Source organism: Pseudophryne corroboree, chromosome 1 (assembly GCF_028390025.1).
Source record: "Pseudophryne corroboree isolate aPseCor3 chromosome 1, aPseCor3.hap2, whole genome shotgun sequence".
Taxonomy (NCBI): domain Eukaryota; kingdom Metazoa; phylum Chordata; class Amphibia; order Anura; family Myobatrachidae; genus Pseudophryne; species Pseudophryne corroboree.
Window position 1 is genome coordinate 21,054,274 of NC_086444.1, and position 14,391 is coordinate 21,068,664.

The 14,391-nt window shown below is 51.6% G+C and overlaps 1 protein-coding gene across 2 annotated transcripts in view; it reads left to right on the forward strand.

The window, feature by feature from the left end:
• Positions 1-8,566: 8,566 nt before the first annotated feature.
• The window catches only part of LOC135054228 (von Willebrand factor A domain-containing protein 5A-like), a 373,972-nt gene continuing 368,147 nt past the window's right edge, over positions 8,567-14,391 (forward strand). For both annotated transcript variants that reach the window (XM_063957548.1, XM_063957547.1), the window contains exon 1: positions 8,567-8,971. The gene's annotated coding sequence lies outside the window, so the exon portion shown is untranslated. The remainder of the gene's footprint in view (positions 8,972-14,391) is intronic.

Sequence of the window (14,391 nt, forward strand, 5' to 3'; positions counted from 1 at the left end):
CTGGAGATAACAGAGGCGGTACGGAACCTGCACAGCGGCAGGTGCCCCACAAAACTGCAGCTAAGAAGCGTGGAGTGTGCCAGAAAGTGACGCTCCTCTGCGCCAGAGAGACCCTGCTGAGTATGCTGATGTGGGGGGGTCAAGTACACAGTGAGCCGGTGCCCGTCTGTCTGTCTGGCATACCCCCTCACACACCCCCATACCTCCCAATTGTCCCGATTTTAGCGGGACAGTCCCATTTTTTTGGGTCTGTCCCACTATCCCACCCGCGGGTCGCCGTGTCCCGTGATGGGTGGGGGTGGGGGGCAGTTGGGAAGCTCCTGTACTCGCTGTTCTGCTTAGCATGCACACAGCGTCTATTTAGTGGAGACAGAGGGAGAGGGGGCATCAGGGGGTACGGATTAAGGGTGGGCCCAGGAGGTACGTACCCTGGGCCTCACAGTTTTAGGGGGCCCGCGGCTGGAGTAGCTCTGTCCCAGCTCAGAAGCTCCCTTCCCCCCCCCCCCCCCCGTCCTGCCAGCAACATTGTGCTACAGTCCGCACACGCTGCTGCGTGTTGGCAGGTCTGTGGTGTTGCAGGGAGGCAGCTATCTCCCTGCTGTCTTCTGCCTGTGCGGGTGTGTATGGGGGAGCAACCATCCCATCTGGATTTATCCCTAGCAAAATCCCATTAAAAAAAAAAAAAAATCCCGGAATTTGCATAAGGGGCGTGGCCACGAAGGGCGCAATTAGACCACGCCCCCAAACTCACAGTAGGCACAGCAATGAGATAGGGCCCCCCTGTCTCAAGTGCCCTGGGCCCCCCGGACTCATAATCCGCCGCTGGGGGCATGCCAGCAGCTCACAGAGCGCTGGGCATGCTTCCACCAGTGGTGCAAGTGGGCGGGTACGGGTGGGTACGGCGTACCCGTAAGAATTTAGCCGTGGGTACGCCGTAACCACACCGACGGGCCGCCGCTCCTCTTCCTTCCCTCCCTCCCCCACGCCGCACCGCCGCACACGCCTCTGATGTGAGGGCAGGAGAGTGCAGCCTGCGCCTCTCGTTCCCCTCAGTCTCCGGTGGGTGTTTCAGTTTACTTCAGCGCCGATCCGTGAGCCAATCAGAGCTCGCACCCGCGAGCTCTGATTGGCTCACGGATCGGCGCTGAATTAAACTGAGACACCCGCCGAAGACTGAGGGGAACGAGAGGCGCAGGCTGCACTCTCCTTCCCTCACATGACAGACAGGAGGACAGCGACGGCAGCGGTGAGTAGGGGAGGGGGGCATGTTATACCTGGCACTGGGGGGGCATGTATACCTGGCACTGGGGGCATATCTGGCACAGGGGGGCATATATACCTGGCACTGGGGGCATATCTGGCACAGGGGGGCATATATACCTGGCACTGGGGGATATCTGGCACAGGGGGGCATGTATACCTGGCACTGGGGGCATATCTGGCACAGGGGGGCATATATACCTGGCACTGGGGGCATATCTGGCACAGGGGGGCATATATACCTGGCACTGGGGGATATCTGGCACAGGGGGGCATGTATACCTGGCACTGGGGGCATATCTGGCACAGGGAGGCATATATACCTGGCACTGGGGGATATCTGGCACAGGGGGGCATGTATACCTGGCACTGGGGGATATCTGGCACTGGGGGGGCATGTTATACCTGGCACTGGGGGATATCTGGCACTGGGGGGGCATGTTATACCTGGCACTGGGGGATATCTGGCACTGGGGGGGCATGTATACCTGGCACTGGGGGATATCTGGCACTGGGGGGGCATGTATACCTGGCACTGGGGGATATCTGGCACTGGGGGGGCATGTATACCTGGCACTGGGGGATATCTGGCACTGGGGGCATATCTAGCACAGGGGGGCATATATACCTGGCACTGGGGGATATCTGGCACAGGGGGGCATGTATACCTGGCACTGGAGGATATCTGGCACTGGGGGCATATCTGGCACTGTAGGGGCATTTCTGTATCTGGCACGGGGGGCAATGTATATCTGACACAGTGGGGGCATTTGTGTATCTAGCACTGTGGGGCAATGTGTATCTGACACTGTGAGGCAATGTATGGCACTCTGGGGGCATTTCTGTATCTGGCACTGTGGGGCAATGTGTATCTGGCACTGTGGGGCAATGTGCATCTGGCACTGTGGGGCAATGTGCATCTGGCACTGTGGGGCAATGTGTATCTGGCACTGTGGGGCAATGTGTATCTGGCACTCTGGGGACATTTGTGTATCTGGCACTGTGGGGCAATGTGTATCTGGCACTGTGGGGCAATGTGTATCTGGCACTCTGGGGACATTTGTGTATCTGGCACTGTGGGGCAATGTGCATCTGGCACTGTGGGGCAATGTGTATCTGGCACTGTGAGGCAATGTGTATCTGACACTCTGGGGACATTTGTGTATCTGGCACTCTGGGGACATTTGTGTATCTGGCACTGTGGGGCAATGTGTATCTGGCACTGTGGGGTTATATGTATCTGGCACTGTGGGGCAATGTATATCTATCACTGTGGTGCAACGTGTATCTGACACTATTGGGGTCATACGTGTATCTGCCCCTCCCCCATATGTGTATCACGCCCCCATTTTCATTGGCCACGCCCCATGTGGCATTTGGCCACATTTTTCTACTTGCACCACTGGCTTCCACACTGACGAAAACAGGGGCGTGGCTCGCGATTGCGGGTCCACCCGCGAAGCCACGCCCCCTTTCCCGTTAGCCATGCCCCCTTTTTGCTGTGCGTGTGTCCCTCCTGCCTGAAGAAAGCTGGGAGGTATGCACCCCTGCCTGTGCCATGCCCATACCATCTGCTCCTGCTCCAAGTCTCCTATAGATTTGCCCAGATCTGTGACTCATTTGACTAACTCTGCCCACTGTTTTGACTCCGCCCAGCGTTAGCAAATGAAGCACAAAGTCACAGGTCTGGGCTATTATATAGGAGATGGATTTATGGGGGGAACAATGGCCCTCATTCCGAGTTGTTCGCTCGCAAGCTGCTTTTAGCAGCATTGCACACGCTAAGCCGCCGCCTACTGGGAGTGAATCTTAGCTTATCAAAATTGCGAACGAACGATTCTCAAAAATGCGATTAGACACTTCTTAGCAGTTTCTGAGTAGCTCCAGACTTACTCGGCATCTGCAATCAGTTCAGTGTTTGTCGTTCCTGGTTTGACGTCACAAACACACCCAGCGTTCGTCCAGACACTCCCCCGTTTCTCCAGCCACTCCCGCGTTTTTCCCAGAAACGGTAGCGTTTTTTCGCACACACCCATAAAACGGCCAGTTTCCGCCCAGAAACACCCACTTCCTGTCAATCACACTACGATCGCCGGAGCGAAGAAAAAAACCTTGTAATGCCGTGAGTAAAATACCTAACTGCATAGCAAATTTACTTGGCGCAGTCGCAGTGTGGACATTGCGCATGCGCATTAGCGACTTATCGCTCCGTTGCGAGAAAAAAATACAGAATGAACAACTCGGAATGACCACCAATGTGAATAATTTATGTGTGGAGCAATAGGATTTTTTTTTCTGTGTAGGCCAATGTATGTGTGGAATTGTTTTTACTGTGAGGGCCAATGTGTGTTTTGCTTTTTCCTGTGGGGAACTGATGGTGTGCCTTGGCAATTTTAAAATATTATTTGGTGTGCCGCGAGTAAAAAAAAGGTTGAAAATCACTGTGTCAGAGGATGGCGGCTATCTGCTGGCGTGGGCATACATACTAACGATGTGTGATCAGCACCTCAGGAGCTCAGTGTCCTGTCCGCTGGGATTACGAACCATTAACCCTCAGGAGGTTGGTTCGGTTCCCCCTCTAAGTCCCACGAAGCAGGTAGACTGGCTGACAACCAGCACTATCTGAAAATAATAAACTAAAATAAAAATAAAGGAAACTCTCTGGAGCTCCGGAGAAATGCACCCGGCTCCTTGGGCACATTTTCCTAAACTGAGTCTGGTAGGAGGGGCATAGAGGGGAGGAGCCAGCACACACATACTGTACACACACACTAATGGTTTTAAAGTGCCAGGCTCCAGTGTACCCGATCTATACCCCATGGTATTAAAGTACAGAATCCCAGTATCCACTAGGACGCAAGAGAAACATAAAATATTACACGTACCTACACCCAGGGGCCGCTGATCGGTGCTCGGTGAGGGCTGCCGGTCATCGGAACTCGGTGCTCCTGCTGTGACCCGATGCAGTAAAGTGATGTAGTAAATCGGCAGCTCACTTTACAGCACCGGGGGTCACAGTCGAAGCACAGGATCCGCTGACTGGCAGCCTTTACAGATCACTGGTCAGCAGTCCCTGGGTTCTGGTAAGTGTAATCGGAAGTGGGGGGGTCGCGGTGGTGCTTGGCGGTGGTGCTTGGCGGTGGAACATGCACTTGGGAGATTTTTCATGAACAATACCCTGAGTTTTGCGGTAATTGGATTCGCAGGGAGAAAGCATTCTCACAACCTTCTTTCTCTGCATGCGATAATTGATACATCTCTGCAATGTATTCAATGAGCGCAGTGTGGATTGGAGCAAATTTATCACATTCCATCCACATCTAAGATAAATATGTCCCAAAGACCTATTATAAGCTGTGTCAGACAGGTGATATATTCATTACTGATAGTGGGGATAATTCAGCTTGGGACGCTTATGTGATCCTAAGCAGTTTCCCGATAAACGTGAAACTGTGCATGCATCACATTGCAGGATTGTGAACTCCTTTGCCTGACAGGCAGAGACATTCGGGGGGAGGGGCGAGGCGACTGGCATTGCCAGAAAGGGGAACGCGTCGCCCCTGTTTTTTCGGGAGTGGTGAGGCTAAGGACTGCATTGCGAGACACAGCTACCTTGGCCTTGCAAACCTCCCTGCGACGGCAAGCCTGAGGAAGCTGAGGCTAACTCAGCTTCCTCTCACCGACGAACATCGCCACCGATGGTGTGATGTTTGATCCCAGGTTGCACCAAGGTTGCCTCGCTGCAATCGTAAAGGCATTTGCAATGCTATGGATTGCAAGCAGTTTTGCAATTTCAATCCATGCTGAATGAGGGCCCTTGTACGGGAGCCATGTTGTGGTAGTCCGCTATGTGATCAGCGGCACATGTCACCCAATGTACGCCCCGGTCCCTGGTCTTATCAGTGATGCCTTCACCACTTTAATACTCAGCTGGAGCATTGCGAGCCACAACACTCTTTTTGCTGTACAAATAAATGTAAGTTGTTTTGAGAAACTGTTGTTTCTTACTTGGCAAATGTACGAAACGTGTCCTCATACACTGCGGCAAATAATCCCTCTCGGCGCGCCAGATACTGGGTGACAGGGCCGAGCCAAGCGCCTTTTTCACTCAAAATGTGCAGCTTATTTGAACAAGTAAAACATCTGGAGGTGACATTTATTCGTCTGTGTGACACTGAGTCTGTATACGAAGGGCTACGGTGCAGAAGCTTTTTCTCACGCCGCGTTCCGTTGTGCTTCATTGTTATATGTTTAAAATGAATTCCTGTGCTGTTCGTCCTCAATACACTGTGAGTGCCGCTTCACTGCGTCTGTATGCGTATAAGACAAGAGAAAGACGGTATGCGGCACCTCTTGGAGCTGCTCAGTCGCATCGGTGGTCTCGCGCTGTACGGCGTATAGACTTGACGTGTGTGAGGACACATCTGTAATTGCCTAGGGTTTCTATACACACTGGTCACATGTAGCTAAATGCTAATATCTAATGAAATACAATTTAACTGTATTGTTATCTTATGTAAGAGTTACTGTAAGTGAAGCACAATCTGGAACATGTATTCATATAATGAAAGGTGTGTGTGTGAGTGTGTGTGTGTGTGTGTGTGTGTGTGTGTGTGTGTGTGTGTGTGTGTGTGTGTGTGTGTGTGTGTGTGTGTGTGTGTGCGTGTGTGTGGACTGTGTGCTGTAAAAGGTTAAACACCTTTGGATTGTTTTATTTTGAAAAACTGTTCTCAGGACCGAGCTCGCACCAAATTGGACTGACCCCTAAGAACTAATTGCGGGTCTACTTACAGACACCTGAGCAGGTGAGGGGGCGGAGACGCATAGCGGCACGCAGGAAGGGACACCCACAAGATGTATAAACATTTGTCTGTAGAAGCTTAACTCCGCCCCGAGCACACAGTTGACGCACTGTCTCCCTGCCATGCCGGCTCCAGTGCTACTCATGCGAAATCCCCTGCGCATTCCAGTGTCAGCACCCGCAACAGTCAGGGACATCTCTGTTTGCATTGCCACCTGCAGCTGTCGAAATTGACAGCTGCAGGTGTCCGAACAGGGATGCTGACCGTTCATACATTGCCCGCACGTATCGGCTTTCTATCTTTTAGATAGCAGCGCCCATATGAACAGGGGCGCTGCTGGACAAGGGGAAGTGTGCACCCTCCCCCAGTGTCTTACATAACATGCGCTGATACTGCTTCTCCTCGTATCGGAGGATAATTACCCCATAGCTCTGTGTGTGAGCTTTGTATTCAGTTATGCACAGTACCTGTGTTCTCTGAGCTTCTATATTTCCTACCCGCAATACCATCTGCATTTCCAAGTGATCATCCAGTGTCATCATTCCGGATCCAGCCCGATCAGCGCTTCAGTCCCATTCAGTAACATCATTGGCGCAAGTCTGATACTCCTTGACCATCGGTGCAAGTCCGATATCTCCAGCCATCGGTGAAAGTCTGACATCTCCAGCCATCAGTGGAAGTCTGATATCTCCAGCCATCGGTGCAAGTCTGATATCTCCAGCCATCGGTGCAAGTCTGATATCTCCAGCCATCGGTGCAAGTCTGATATCTCCAGCCATCGTTGCAAGTCCGATATCTCCAGCCATCGGTGCAAGTCCGATATCTCTAGCCATCGGTGTAAGTCCGATATCTCCAGCCATCCGTGCAAGTCCGATATCTCCAGCCATCGGTGCAAGTCCGATAACTCCAGCCATCAGTGCAAGTCCGATATCTCCAGCCATCGGTGCAAGTCCGATATCTCCAGCCATCGGTGCAAGTCCGATATCTTCTGCCATCGGTGCAAGTCCGATATCTCCAGCCATCGGTGTAAGTCCGATATCTCCAGCCATCCGTGCAAGTCCGATATCTCCAGCCATCGGTGCAAGTCCGATAACTCCAGCCATCGGTGCAAGTCCGATATCTCCAGCCATCGGTGCAAGTCCGATATCTCTAGCCATCGGTGCAAGTCCGATATCTCTATCCATCGGTGCAAGTCTGATATCTCCAGCCATCGGTGCAAGTCCGATATCTTCAGCCATCGGTGCAAGTCCGATATCTCCAGCCATCTGTGCAAGTCCGATATCTCCAGCCATCTGTGCAAGTCCGATATCTTCAGCCATCGGTGCAAGCCCGATATCTTCAGCCATCGGTGCAAGTCCGATATCTGCAGCCATCGGTGCAAGTCCGATATCTTCAGTCATCGGTGCAAGTCCGATATCTCCAGCCATCGGTGCAAGTCCGATATCTTCAGTCATCAGTGCAAGCTCATTAAGTTACTTTCTGCAACACTATCCAACAGTCCTCAACCGGATCTCTCAATTCCATTCCATTCCTAGTGCTAGCCCAGGTAACCGAGATAGGGGACCGCAACCGGCCCGCCAGGTGCAGCGAAACCCAAATCCTCTTGTGGGGTTCACTGGAGAAGAGCACTGACGGAGTAAGACTGTGCCCCGTATCTGGGACTAGTCAACTACCTGAGGCTAGTTTTTGTAACCCTTAGTCCAGTGGTTCTCAAACTTTTGTGAGTCACGGCACCCTGGAGTGTCAGATTTTTTTTTCACGGCACCCCTAGGCCACAAGTTTCTTATTGAGAAATTTTGAAAAAAATATTAGATTAAGTAAATTATGTTTATATGTCATCCTTAGGGTCAGTTATGTGGTGAGGGACAAGATTTGCTTCTGTTTGTCCACATATTTTATAACTAGAAGCCATCAGCACTGGTTTTGCCTATTAAATTGACAATAAATAGTTTGAATTGGTCCTTGACCACCAACCTGAGGCACCCCAGCAAGTGTCCCGCGGCACCCCAGGGTGCCACGGCACACAGTTTGGGAACCACTGCCTTAGTCCCTCCTGGGGTAAAGTGCCATTGACTCCTATATGAGAAGAAACTAAGGACATGATTCAGAAATGGATGTAGATCGCTGCCAACGCTGTCAGGTTCTAATGCTTCTCATGGAAGCTAACTGTGTATTAAGGTGTTTCTCAACTCAAACGTCACCTACTGTATGTCTGAAGGCAGTGTGCCTCTACAGCTGGTGTGCATAGATTTCCTATGTATTGATACCCCCAGCAAATGGCCCTCTGTGTAGATATATGGGTATCGCACTTGTTTTAATAAGGGAGCTTATATGATCAATAATATGTATGTGTGTGGGTCACTATGAGAATATAATGTCAGCCAAAGTTGTTTTAATCTATAATGCAGATAATTCCCAGCGTCCCTGTCAGCTGCTCATGATGTCAGGAGCAGGTCACATGAGCGGTGTCAGGTGGTACAGGAAGTGACAGTTTGAAGTGAGCGGCAGTTGGTGGAGCCCTGAGGTAACCGTTGGGGAGACATGTTGTAACGGAGGGACTGCTGGAAGAGCCCCGAGACAGCGGAGCACGGAGCGGAGATCGCGCAGCGTATTGCAGTAGTCTGAGTATTAAATAAATAAGTCTCTTTCAAAGTGAGACCCACTGTCACGGCGAGCGATCCGGCCCAGCTCCGGTGTGTGGCAGGTGGCGGGAGACGCAGCCGGGAGTCAGAGCCGGGAGGTGCAGACGTGCTGAGAGACGTCATTGCTGGGACAGCCCTGGAGGAGCGACCTAGCCGTGAGTGACATCGTTGGGCAGTGTTATCCAGGAGACACCAGGGCCTCCCATCTAAAGAGACAGCACAGTGCAGCTGCTGACCGGTGTGAATCCCAGCCAAACGTCAGGACAGGTATCTTATGTTACATCTGACGCCACACCTCAGTATACATCAGCGTTAAAGTAAGGCATGGAGTCCAATGTAGAGACACGTCAGTACTGACAAATTTAGGGGGTAATTCAGAGTTGATCGTAGATGTGCTAAATTTAGCACATCTACGATCAGTTTCTCAGACATGCGGGTGACGCCCAGCACAGGGTCAGCCCCCCCCCGCACAGGTACAAAAGCATCTCACAGCGACGATGCTTTTGTACCTGGTAAGTAGAAACCTGGCAGCACAGCTCCTGCACTCTGGCAGGAGGCTACTGGCTGCAGCCCGCCCACCCAACTGTCCGGACACGCCACCGTTGTCCGGATCGCACCCCTGCCAACAGCGTTCTAACGCCACTGGCACGCCCCCTCCCTCCCCGCAACCGCCTCTGCCTGTCAATCAGGCAGAGGTGATCGCAGCCCAGAGATACTCATAGCATGTCACTGGGCTCCCGGGGTGCAGCGGCAGCGATCGCAGTCTGAATTAGCCCCTTAGTCCCTTAGCCCCTTGCAGAGACCTTTGATACAGCAGTTCACAGCGGCAGAGTATATACTGTATTTTCTGCTGCGGGGTACACTGGGCTCCACAAGGATAGACATTGGGGTGTAGAGTAGGATCTTGATCCGAGGCACCAACAGGCTCAAAGCTTTGACTGTTCCCAGAATGCACAGCGCCGCCTCCTCTATAACCCCGCCTCCCTGCACAGGAGCTCAGTTTTGTAGTTGGAGCTGCAGATAGCAGGCACGTAACAGAGGAGCTGCCCCTGGCAGCCCTAAGAAGAGATTTTTTGTGGAAAAAGTGAAGACTACAAGGGCAGCAGCAGAGTGTAGATGTCAGGAGACATCCTCTGCTGCAGCTCCATCACTCCCCAGCGGCGCTGTACACTCGCGTGTCCTGGTTGCCGGGTACCTACAGCAGGAGACTCCGGTTTTCTTCCAGTTAGACACACACGGCTGGGGCTCTCCAGGATCGCGTGGCCGCGCTTCGGGAGGTGGTAAGTGGGTCCCGTTCGCGGGACCGCTCTTTATCGCGATCCGGTGCGGCCGGTGGGAGACGGGCCACATGCACTGGCGTGGACACTGTGGCAGTACAGGCGACCCCACTAGGCCACCAGGGCACGGGCACAGGTCGGTTTCTCTCATAAACCGTTTTATATTAAGCCCATAGTACCGGTGGTTATGTCCAGCAGGGGGATAAGGCTTAGACCTGTAGCCCCAGCCCCAGGGTTCCATTTACAGTAAATGTTCCCGCCCTGGAGCTGCATATCTCTCTCTCCCTCACTCCCAGTCAGTGTTTGGGCGCCATTTCTCTCAGCTACACTGTTCCTGGGACTGCTTGGGCAAATCCTCCTTTGTAAAGCCGCCTGACAGTCAGCGCTGTGCCTTTACAAGACACTTAAGTATTCTACATGTCGTTTAGACAGTGATAGTTAAGAAAAAATAGGATTTTAATACCTACCGGTAAATCCTTTTCTCTTAGTCCGTAGAGGATGCAGGGGATGCTTCAAGAACCATGGGGTATAGACGGGTTCCGCAGGAGACATGGGCACACTATAAGACTTTGAATGGGTGTGAACTGGCTCCTCCCTCTATGCCCCTCCTCCAGACTCCAGTTATAGGAACTGTGCCCAGGGAGACGGACATTTCGAGGAAAAGGATTTATTTAATTATTTTAAACTAAGGTGAGATACAAACCAGCTTACACCACTAACATGCCGTACAACATGGCATTCAACAACAACAACGCATGCAACGGCATGACCAACAACAGTCATGGATTGACTGAACGCAACGCAACCTGAGCGTAACTATAACCAAACTGCAAGTACAGCCCGCACTGGGACGGGCGCCCAGCATCCTCTACGGATTAAGAGAAAAGGATTTACCGTTTTTTTCTCATACATCCTAGAGGATGCTGGGGATGCTTCGAGAACCATGGGGTTTATACCAAAGCTCTAGAACGGGCAGGAGAGTGCGGATGACTCTGCAGCACCGATTGACCAAACAAGTGGTCTTCCTCAGCCAGGGTATCAATCTTGTAAAACTTTGCAAAGGTGTTTGAACCCAACCAAGAAGCAGCTCGGCAAAGTTGTAACGCCGAGACTCCCCGGGCAGCCGCCCAGGATGAGCCCACCTTTCTGGTAGAATGGGCTTTCACCGATTTCGGTAACGGCAATCCTGCCGTAGAATGAGCTTGCTGAATCGTATTACAAATCCAGCGCGCAATAGTCTGCTTAGAAGCAGGAGCCCCAATCTTGTTGGGAGCCCACACGACAAACAGAGCCTCTGTTTTCCTAATCTGCGCCGTTCTGGCGACATAGATCTTCAAAGCTCTAACCACATCGAGAGACTTTGACTCCGTCAAGGCGTCAGTAGCCACTGGCACCGCAATTGGCTGGTTAACATGAAATGATGAAACCACTTTTTGCAGAAATTGCTGACAAGTTCTCAACTCTGCTCTATCAGCATGGAAAATCAAATAGGGGCTTTTGTGAGACAAAGCCGCCAACTCAGACACTCGCCTTGCAGACGCCAAGGCCAACAACATGACCACTTTCCAAGTAAGGAATTTTAACTCAACCTTGCGCAAAGGTTCAAACCAATGTGATTGCAAGAAATGCAACACCACATTAAGGTCCCATGGTGCCACTGCCATGGTGCGTGCTGCCTTTCACAAAGGTCTGAACTTCTGGAAGGGAGGCCAATTCTTTTTGAAAAAAGATTGACAAGGCTGAAATCTGTACTTTAATACAGCCTAACTTTAGGCTCGCATCCACACCTGCTTGTAGGAAATGGAGCAAACGCCCCAGGTGAAATTCTTCCGTAGGAGCCATCTTGGATTCACACCAAGACACATCTTTCCTCCAAATATGGTGGTAATGCGTTGACGTTACTTCTTTTCTAACCTGAAGAAGTGTGGGAATGACTTCACTGGGAATACCCTTTCGGGCTAGGATTTTGCGTTCAACCGCCACACCGTCAAACGTAGCCGCGGTAAGTCCTGATATACGCACGGCCCCTGTTGTAACAGGTCCTCCCGAAGAGGAAGAGGCCAGGGATCTTCTATGAGCAACTCCTGAAGATCCGGATACCAGGCCCTTTTTGGCCAATCCGGAACAATGAGGATCGCCTGAACCCTTGTTCTTCTTATAATTTTTATCACCTTCGGAATGAGTGGAAGTGGAGGGAACACATAGACCGACTGAAACACCCACGGTGTCACTAGGGCATCCACCGCTATCGCTTGAGGGTCCCTTGACCTGGAACAATATCTCTGAAGTTTCTTGTTGAGGCGGGATGCCATCATGTCCACTTGAGGAATTCCTCAACGACTTGTCACTTCTGCAAAGACCTCTTGATGAAAACCCCACTCTCCTGGATGGAGATCGTGTCTGCTGAGGAAGTCTGCTTCCCAGTTGTCCACTCCTGGAATGAAGACCGCTGACAGAGCGCTGGCATGTCTTTCCGCCCAGCGAAGAATCTTTGTGGCCTCGGCCATCGCCGCTCTGCTTTTTGTTCCGCCCTGGCGGTTTATGTACGCCACTGCTGTCACGTTGTCTGACTGAATCAAGACCGGCCGACCTCGAAGATGTTCTGCTTGCAGTATGCCGTTGTAGATGGCTCTTAACTCCAGAATGTTTATGTCTAGACAAGCTTCCTGGCTTGACCACTTTCCCTGAAAGTTTCTTCCCTGTGTGACTGCTCCCCAGCCTCGGAGGCTTGCATCTGTGGTCACCAGGATCCAATCCTGAATCCCGAACCTGCGTCCCTCCAGAAGGTGAGAACTGTGCAGCCACCACAGAAGGGAAATTCTGGTCCTGGGAGATACAATTATTTTCCGGTGCATGTCCAGGTGAGACCCGGACCACTGGTCCAGCAGGTTCCACTGAAACACCCTGGCATGGAACCTGCCATACAGAATGGCCTTGTAGGCCGCCACCATCTTCCCCAGCAACCGAGTGCAGCGAAGAACTGACACCTTTGCCGGTTTCAGAATCTGTTTTACCATGTTCTGTATTTCCAGAGCTTTTTCCACTGGAAGAACAAATCTTTGCAATTCTGTATCCAGAATCATACCCAGGAACGACAGCCGTGTCGTTGGATCCAACTGTGATTTTGGCAAATTTAGGAGCCAACCGTGTTGTTGCAGAATCGTCAGTGAAAGGGCAACATTCTTCAACAATTGCTCCTTGGACCTCGCCTTTATGAGGAGATCGTCCAAGTACGGGATAATTGTGATTCCCCGCTTGCACAGGAGAACCATAATTTCCGCCATTACTTTGGTGAAAATCCTCGGATCCGTGGACAGACCAAACGGCAACGTCTGAAATTGGTAATGACAATCCTGCACAGCAAATCTCAGGTAAGCCTGATGTGGAGGATATATGGGGACATGTAAGTAGGCATCTTTTATGTCGACCGATACCGTAAAATTCCCCTCCTCCAGACTGGCGATCACTGCTAGTAGGGATTCCATCTTGAACCTGATTTTTTTTTAGAAAGCAATTGAGGGATTTTAGGTTTAGAATCGGTCTGACTGAGCCATCTGGCTTCGGGACCACGAACAGGCTCGAATAAAACCCTTCCCCCTGTTGAGATGGGGGTACCGTGACAATTACTTGATTTTGACACAACTTTAGTATCGCAGCACTTACTATCTTCCTTTCCGGAAGAGAAGCTGACAAGGCCGATTTGAAAAATCTGTGAGGGGGCACGTCTTGAAACTCTAACTTGTACCCCTGGGTTACTATATCTACTATCCAAGGATCCAGGTCCGAGTGCACCCAGACCTGACTGAAAAGTTGGAGACGTGCCCCCACCGGTGCGGACTCCCGCAACGGAGCTCCAGCGTCATGCGGTGGATTTAGTAGAAGCCGGAGAGGACTTCTGCTCCTGGGAACTTGCCACAGCCTGTGACCTTTTTCCCCTTCCTCTCCCCCTCGCAGCAAGGAAGGAGGACCCACGTCCTTTTTTGAATCTGTTGGGCCGAAAGGACTGCATCTGATAGTGAGGCGATTTCTTCTGCTGTGCAGGAACATAAGGTAAAAAAGATGACTTACCCGCGGTAGCCATAGAGACCAGGTCAGTGAGGCCGTCACCAAACAAGACCTTACCGTTAAACGGTAAAGACTCCATCGTCTTCTTAGAATCAGCATCAGCATTCCATTGATGAATCCACAATGCTCTCCTTGCAGAGACTGCCATGGCATTGGCCCTTGATCCCAAAAGGCCAATATCCCTTACCGCTTCTTTTAAATACGCTGCAGCGTCCTTGATATGACCCAAGGTCAAAAGCACACAATCCCTGTCTAGGGAATGTACCTCAGATGACAAGTTTTCCGCCCACTTTTCAATAGCGCTACTCACCCATGCCGCAGCAACAGCGGGTCTGAGTAGCGACC